At 37.2% G+C, this 8,784-nt stretch overlaps 1 long non-coding RNA gene across 1 annotated transcript; it reads left to right on the forward strand.

Annotated features, from left to right (window-relative positions):
* The first annotated feature begins 6,332 nt into the window (after positions 1–6,332).
* LOC128549849 (uncharacterized) lies at positions 6,333–8,135 on the forward strand. Its single transcript, XR_008367978.1, has 2 exons — positions 6,333–6,502; positions 6,924–8,135. It is a non-coding gene; the product is annotated as an uncharacterized LOC128549849 (long non-coding RNA).
* The last annotated feature ends 649 nt before the right edge of the window (positions 8,136–8,784 follow it).

Consider the following 8,784-nt stretch of genomic DNA (forward strand, 5'->3'; position numbering starts at 1 on the left):
AACACGTTGGAGACCAAGATGCTGTTTTTTAGTAATATTTGTTTATATTGTATATTGAACTTGAAGCTGTCAAGTTAACATGGAAATCTAAATAGAGATTATGTTGTTGTTTTTTTTTTTTTGTTTTTTTGTTTTTGTCTGCTGGATGGTTGATATGGTTTGGTGTTGTTCTTGTAACTTATAGTCTCCAATGTTGTTAAATGCGTTAATGATATTTTTATTTATTCATTTTGTTATTTATTGATGTTATTCTACACAATTTAAGGCCCGGTCACACCGCCCGAACTTTGTTGGAGCGTTCCTTCAACGGTAGGGAGAGGGGGCGGAATTTAGACAACGCTCGTCACCGCGCACAAAATGGGAAAAAAATCGAAAACACGGGCGTTGCCTTAGAGGTGCACCGCTGAAGTCGGCGTTGCTTTAGCGTTGGTTTAACGGTAGCGAGCGGTAGCGAGCGTTGGTTTAGCGGTGACGCGAGCGTTGATAGAGCGGCGTTCCGCGCATGCGTGCGTTGGCTCGGCGGGGTTTTAAAGTTGGTTTAGCGGCATACCGCTTTTGACTACGGAGCTGACTGTCTGACCCACACAACTCTGTCTCTCCTTCTTCTCTCTCTTCTCCTTCTGTCAACAGCTTGTTGCAATCTGAGGAGGTTCTGATTCTGCTGCTGGACTAGTGCACCAATCATAGCAAGTCTCTCAGCATCCATGGTAGTACAGTTTTAATGTAACTTTGAGCAAATTCGATATAAATGAGGTCTGCACTCAACGGCAGCTCAATTCCAAATGGGCTCCTGGTCCATTTCTCCCCGTATTTATAGCCAAATTCTGGTCCCGCTCCGACACCTCCATACCAACGCCAAACCAAAGTTCATCACCGCAATGGATCGCTGCTTCAACGCCCGACACCGTTCCAGCAATCCCGTGTCCGCTCGTAAAATGCTTACAACCGCTCCACCAAAGTTTGTGCAACGTTTAATCACCGCCCGGGCAAAGCTGGCGAAGCAGCGGTGGTCCAGCGTTCAAGATTTCTGCGTTGGCCTAGCGGACCCAAGCGTCCACGAACTTGCGTCTAGCGGTGCCAAACTTGACTGGGCGTTGTTAGAGCGGTGGTGAACTTTGCCGGAGCGGAAAATTGTCCGCTCCTCACCGCTCGCAATATTTTGTGCAGCTCAAAACTTTCGGCGCGGTAGGAGCTAGGGACCATCAGCGGTGGCCGAGCGTATACGGCGTTGCCTTAACGGGGACCAACTTCTGTTAAACGGTGGTGAACGGTAACGAGCGGTGATGAATTTTTTTCACCGCTCCAGGAACGCTCCAACAAAGTTCGGTCGGTGTGACCGGGCCTTAACATAACAATATTTTGCCATTTCAAACGTATGATAATTATCAATTAATACTGTTTGTGACTAATACCAGTCAAGTGTTGTTTGTGTGTGTGTGTGTGTGTGTGTGTGTGTGTGTGTGTGTGTGTGTGTTTTCCCCTTTTTTTAAAGTAACTATAATGAACGTCTATAACAAAACAACAAACAAAAATGTAGATGTATATAATAAAAGTGTCATTATAACAGTAGCTAGAGCAGGGATCGTGGATTTTGCAAGGTCGGATCAGACTCGGCGCTTGCGCGCCTTGTGAGATCTGATCTGGCAAAACCCACTCTAGCCGAATACAGCATCACAAATCGAGCTACTATTATAATAACCCTATTGTATTTATTTGTAATTGTATTTATATCCTCTACCGGTTACCCATATTGGCGACTTCTCAACTCAGGACAGCACACAAGATTTCTAGCAGCCTTTCATAATGAAAGCAGATCATTCTTTTTACCAACATTCAGAGTCCCTTGGGAACAAAGACTGCCTAAGATTTGGCTCGTGTGGGGACAGATGAACAGAATGGGCCGGATATGACACTAATTGTCGAGATCGTGTCATGTTTCGGAGCCCAAGAGCCATGTGAAATTGAACAATACGTCAAATATGTAGAACACATTAACGTGTGAATATACATTGTGATGTAGGAGTTTATCTATTTATTTGTTTATTAATTTATTTATTTACAAAATGCTATTTGGATTTATTTCACACTCGAAAAAAATATGCCTTGAATGGATATCTTTGTTTCTATTGTATTAACATCTTCGCGGGACAACTCTTTTAATTCCTTGCTAAGAGTCATTCGGAATTACTCCCCTTCGATGTAGTCGAATTGTGTATTGAAGATACTTTGAAATGAATATCTAGTATTGACCCTGATTGAATGAACGTTTAGAATATTATAGTGTAACAGCCGCCGGCAGCCGCCAGAGCGCTACGTTTACTTTGTGCAACATTATTTCTTACCTTCAGCCATGGAGATATAGCAAATAATATGATTCAATGAAATGGACTTGTTTTTTTTTTTGTTTTTTTTTTGGTAAGGTGCCCTATATTTGGAGAACAAAGCACTTTTCTTGTGTCGAGGCAGTCCGTAATAGCTGATTTTTTACTGTGTATTTTAAATGTTTAGTATTATAAACCTTAAACATTTACCCTGCTAAATTTCTCAAATGGACTGGTCTATCATTCAATTTGTGCAGTAGCATTTATTACTCCAAGGGGTGTTTACTGAAAATTTACTGACTGAACAGCGAACAATGCAGACGTGCAGGCTCATCTTGGTATACACAAAAGGCAGAATCACTTGCCGCCAGCAGGCTAAAGATTAAATGGGATGAACAGGTTCTAAAACATATAAAGGTATGCATTTTACCTATAATTATAATGAACATGTACATTACCCTAAGAAGGTTTTATAACAATTTTGTTAATTAATGATCATAGTTTGAGAAGTTGCTATTAATCAGTTTACAACAGATATGATGAATAGTTGATCTTTTAGAACCATTTCTTAATTCAGTCACTTATGTGCTTGTATTGCCTGTCATATCGTATTTACTTTTCTTATAGCATATTTTAGGCTTATTAACCTTTACTCTGCTAAATTTCTAAAATGGACTGGTCTATCGTTCAATTTGGGCAGTACCACTTATTATTAAATAGGGTGTTCACTGAAATTTTACTGACTGAATTTGGTCATCACTGGTCGCAAGAACAAATCCACTTGCCGCCTGCAGGCTAAAGGTTGATGATATAAAAAATGATAGAAATGATAGAATATGCCAGTAATGGATTATATAGGAATGTTGAGACTGAGTATCATTTTTTATTTATTTGTTCCAGGTATATACATATACGAAGAATGTACTTAAATGTTTCATGACGTACTATTGGCAAATACAATTATGTACAGTGTTAGTTCAAAATATAGTGGACTGCAATACAAAATTGCCAAATACATATAAATACATGCATTCATCCACACTGTTTCTAATAAAATATAGTATTTAATATGAATTAAAATTCATCATTATGAATATGCATGTGGAGGTTATGTAATGGCCAATAGTATTGTGTTTATATAGAAGCTGGCCGCCAAATAAAGTTAAGTTTACTATAAAATATGATATGAAATGCGCCAATCGCCAATGGTTCTAAGTTACATATTCGGCAGTAAGCAAACCGTTGATTGAGGAAATTCTAAACAAATTCTAGTTTTCTTGTCAAGAATGTCTTCTCTTTTATCTTTTTTTATTACGCTAAATTGTGGGTATGGTTAGCTTTCCGCCTCATTTGGTGACATAATGGTACAATGCTTGTAATGTAATTTGTTCAAGCTTTTCTGTAATGACTTTGATATGTTTGTAATGGCTTAATACATGTGTGGCACCGTTAAATGCCGTAACACCGTTAAATGCCGCAACCACCGTTATATATCGCAAGGTCAACGTTAAGTGTCGCAACCACCGCTAGATGTCGCAAAATCATCTGCCGCGATATATACATGTCGCACCTTAAACACTAAATGTCGCAAGACCAACGCTTAATGTCGCACAGCAAAAGAAGAAAAAAAAATAACTAAGGTAAGTTCAACAGTCATTACAACTTAGATATTACTTTCAATAATTTTGAACCTGATATAAGATTAGGTGAGTGTGTGCGTGCATGCGTGATCATGCATTGCGTGGACTATAGGAAGGGCTTATAAATGGCCTACTGTTCAGAACTGCATGTTTGTTTTTCAATGTTGCCGTGATGCCATACATACGTAATTCATTTGATATTTGTTTGATATTTGAACGTCGACGCGTGACTCGCCACAGTACTAAAAGTATTTTAGGTCTAAACTACAGAATCTGATGGAGTCTTTAGCTAGCTAATATGCGATAATAATATCATGCGTCGTGTCGCCCGTCGTATCTTTGTTGAACGTCGCGTCGCGCGTCGTTTTCCGTAATGTCGCGCGTTGTATCGCATGTTGTGCGCCGATTTAAAACACAACACAAAGCACAACAATGCGACACGACGCAAAATACGACGGATGACAAGATAGTTTTGTAACATATGCTGGAATTGTTTTTACCAAATAATATTGGAGTGAGACGTTTTCGTCATATACCGTGATATTGATATTTGAACAGTTTTGCGCTTGTTTTCGAATTGTTATTAAACGATGAAAATGTTAGAGTTTATGCTTTTCGTTCGAAATAAGGTATCGTGCACTAGAGAAAAGATGTCGGGTGCTCGAGAATACATGTCATGCGATCGAGGTAAGATGTCGTGCGCTCGAGATAATATGCCGAGCGCTCGAAATATTAAAACAAAAGAGTCATGATGGTTCTGGATTGATCACTCGAGTTTCAAAGCTCAGACACATGTTAAAGCAAGCTGGAGCCACCAGCGGTCATTTTTTTCCCAAAAACATATATTGTGAACAGTCTAAACAGAATGGTTCCATGAAGAATCATTTGCAATAAATTGTTTTGACAAAACATTTGGAGAAAATAAGTCACGGTCATGCTACCATTAACAACACACAAAGAAAAATTTTTGTTTGCAGTTATTTTAATATCGAACAAGCATTTTCATCTTATTTTGACTGCTTGAGATAATGTTATTAAAAACATAAAGAAGCGTCCTAAACAAATCACTGTACTTTTATGTATAGGTGTAACAAAGCTAAAATTTTACATTTATATGTAGGTAGTTGCCAATAACTTCCCCGCACGATACCAAAAATAGTAAAAAAAAACACAAGTGATCTTCTGTCAAAATTGTAGGCTAAACTAGCCTAGGCCCAGCCAAGCCCAGTTTAGCCTGACGCATTTGAGTAAAAGCTGCTACGAGAAGGAAAATGTATGATATATGTGAAATAAAAAGGCCTTTGCGAGACTTTGACCTGTTCGTTAATGATGCGCCCACTGCCAATTAACCTAAACAGTGTTCCTTTGTTTAAGACCGTACAGCAGCAAAAACGTGTGAGTCAAGGGTTCTATTTCTTTGTACAGTTAAAGTCAAAGTAATACATGATCATCATCCCTGCCCACGTTCTCTCCCCACTCTTCCACCCCATCCCCCACACATTAACCTTCCCCCCCCCCACCCCGCACAACAAAATTTTGTTTTTTATTATTTGTTGTATTGTGTCCTAGATTCCTGTATCACCACTTTCCAAACCCCTACCCCAGCCCTACAAACATACTGTGTTATTACCAACCCGTATTTATGTAGTGGAAACTTTAGAATATCAAAATATTTACACAAATATTTTTCTTGCGTGACCCTCTGTCAAAGAGTAAAACATTTAGCGTTGATGTTATGACATATAACGGTGGACAAATTTTTGCGACATTTAGCGTTAAAGGTACGATATATAGCGGCAGATGATTTTGCGCCGTGTTGCCATCAAATGAAACATCAAAAGGCCATTAACATTTTGTAAGGATTTTCATATACCTTTAAGCCAATACAATTTGACCCTTTTTGGACTATATACTTCCGGCAAGCGTTTCCAGGGGGTATGTGTCACACGACTTTATTCTTGTTTTAAGATATTTTTAAACATAACTCTTGCAGTGCTCAACTGTTTTTGTCATTCCGGTTTTTCATGTCTATGTCGAAATGATAAACAAATAGTAAATTATGATATTATGATCGCAACAAACGCTTTCGAATATATATATATATATTGATTTCATGGAAGAGTTTATATTAATACGCCATTCGGTCTCCCAGCTATGACTAAAATTTTGTCTCGTGGGGCCGCAGGTTTTTTTTTATATATAAATGGGCGTCGAAATATAACTGTTTATGACATGATGTACTATCAATATCAATCGTCACAACTTTAACCAGTCTAATTATAGAACAAGACAATTCACCACTAGCATATCTAGCGATTGTTATAAGGACCACCTCCGCAATTTTAGAAAAACTCAAGTGTTTCTTGTTTGGCTATTCTAGTCTAAATATAGACTTTCAAAATTCCCATTCAGACACATGTAACTGCTTACAAACACTGAAAAGAGTTAGAAGAGATATTCTAGACCTAAAGAAGACTTTAAGAAAAGACGAACCTTAGCAGTTGCATAAGAAATTGTCTGCTTTAAGAACTATTTTAAAAGGTAAACATTTTGTTATATAAATACAAGGACATTGCTATATTCATCGTTTTGTTCTGTTTAGTTCCATTCTTGCTTGTGTGTACTTGCCAGTAGTTATTTTGCCTTTAACAGATATTGCAGAAATTAAATTCCGATATATGCTTGCCTTTAACAGATGCTGTAGAAATCAACAGATGCTGTAGAAATTAACTTTCCTTTGACAAATATTGTAGTAACTAAAGTCCGATGTATACTTTGTGCGTAAAGCGCCTTTTAACGTGTTTGTCATGAAAAAGGTGCTATATGAATCCTGGTAAAATGTAACATAATATATCAAACACGTACAGTTATTTAATATGCTAGTTTCTGAACAGAACACTGGGCAATAACAGTCTTATTTCCTATAATTTTCGACTGTAATAAATCATTATTTCAATTTCAGACAAAAGAAGTTCAGGAATTCATCATTAATATCATACAAATGGCTTCCTCAAAAATTGTCCTTATGATGGCCTGTGTTGTAGTTTTGGCTCTCTTCGAGAATGGGGAATGCCAAAGGCGGAAGTTATGCAGAATGTACAAAGCTAAAGGCACATGTGGAGAAATTATGCGAAGAGACAGGGGGACAAATGTTCCGGCAGCCGGGAGATGTGCCCAGAAAGGTGGCACGTGTGAATCTCTCCAGACACGTCGGGGAACAAGATGTGTTTGTGCAATCATGTATGATGTCTAGATGTAAGAAACCAATAATGATGCGGTCAATTCAAAACGGAAATTGGAAGAACAGATTGTCTCACAGAACACGAAAACAACAGATCCTTTAAAACTGTGGCTGTGCGTCTTTTAAAAACAAATAGCTGATATGTCATTCAACATGGTTAGTGAATGTTCAGTCTTGATTTGTTATAACTTTTATTGTTGGCATAAAATTGGCATAAACTAACATTACTTTATCAAGAAGAATCATTCAAATTTGTATAAGATGAGTTTGAAACGTCCGTTAGATGTTTGATAAGGTTTGATGCTTTTGTAAATAATTTTGCAAGTTCTAGACCTCACTAGCTCAGTGTCGTATAATGTCTTAATGCGTATTTATTTCAATGCGTATTTATTTCCGTTCTGTTGTTTGTGTTGATGTTTATGTTCATATTTTTGTAAGTTCCAGTCAACGTTATGCTCAAAGTCGTTTAATGCGTATTTATTTCCATTCTGCTGTTTGTGTTGATGTTTATGTCCATATTTTTGTAAGCTCCAGCCAATGCTATGCTCAAAGTCGTTTAATGCGTATTTATTTCCGTTCTATTGTTTGTGTTGATGTTTATGATCATATTTTTGTAAGTTCCAGCCAACGATATGCTCAAAGTCGTTTAATGTGTATTTATTTCCATTCTGTTATTTATTGTTTTATCTATTAAAGGGATTTTCCCAAATGAGTTTGTATATTTTTACTCTGTTAGTGTTATTGCCAACATATGATGAATATTAGTTCCTGCTGTTAGTGACTAATTGTATTTCAAGTGTTTACGTGTATTGAGAAGTGTCGTTTATATAATGTCCATGTTGGTTGATACTTTAATTGATATATTACAGGGTAATATCTTGCTTAAACATATGTTATTAAACATCATAAATTTTGAAATAAAAATTAAATGTATTTGTTTTCTATGTTTGTGTTTTCTTGTAGCCATATGTTTTGAATTTATTCGTCTTACACTGCTTGGATATGACCACAACTAAGACCTAATTAAGAGTGTAAAATACTTAGTAAATAACATATCGAAGATTAAGAATAATTAGCGCAAATAAAAGAGAAACAAATCTATGGGCGGCGGTTTCCGCCAAAATTAGTACATATACAACCCATCAATTAAGAAGCCAGTCGGCGCAGTGCATTGTAACGCCGTCTAGTCTAAAGTTCCATCCCGTTCAGTAACTTTTTATTCAGTGCATTGTAATTAGATATGTACCATCTGATACAAAACTTCATTCCATCCATTCATACATGAAACGATACGTTGAAAAACTTGTTGCGATGCACCGAAATATGAAACCGTGTGACAAGTTATGTTGCCATGCTGCCCAGTGAGTAGGCTGGCATCAGTCGTTAGAGTTCTTCAACACAAATATCTCTACCATATACTCCTCTTTAATAGCTCTTTCTTGAACAATTTACAATATCTCTTATCTCTGACTCTAGTGTTGAAATGAGTCTAGATATCCCTTTGCACAAGGTACACTACCTTGTTAAAAAGTTGTGATACTATTTACCCTACTGCTTCTAATTAACTGCCACATTTATGTTA

The sequence above is a fragment of the Mercenaria mercenaria genome, chromosome 16, assembly GCF_021730395.1.
Source record: "Mercenaria mercenaria strain notata chromosome 16, MADL_Memer_1, whole genome shotgun sequence".
Lineage (NCBI taxonomy): Eukaryota > Metazoa > Mollusca > Bivalvia > Venerida > Veneridae > Mercenaria > Mercenaria mercenaria.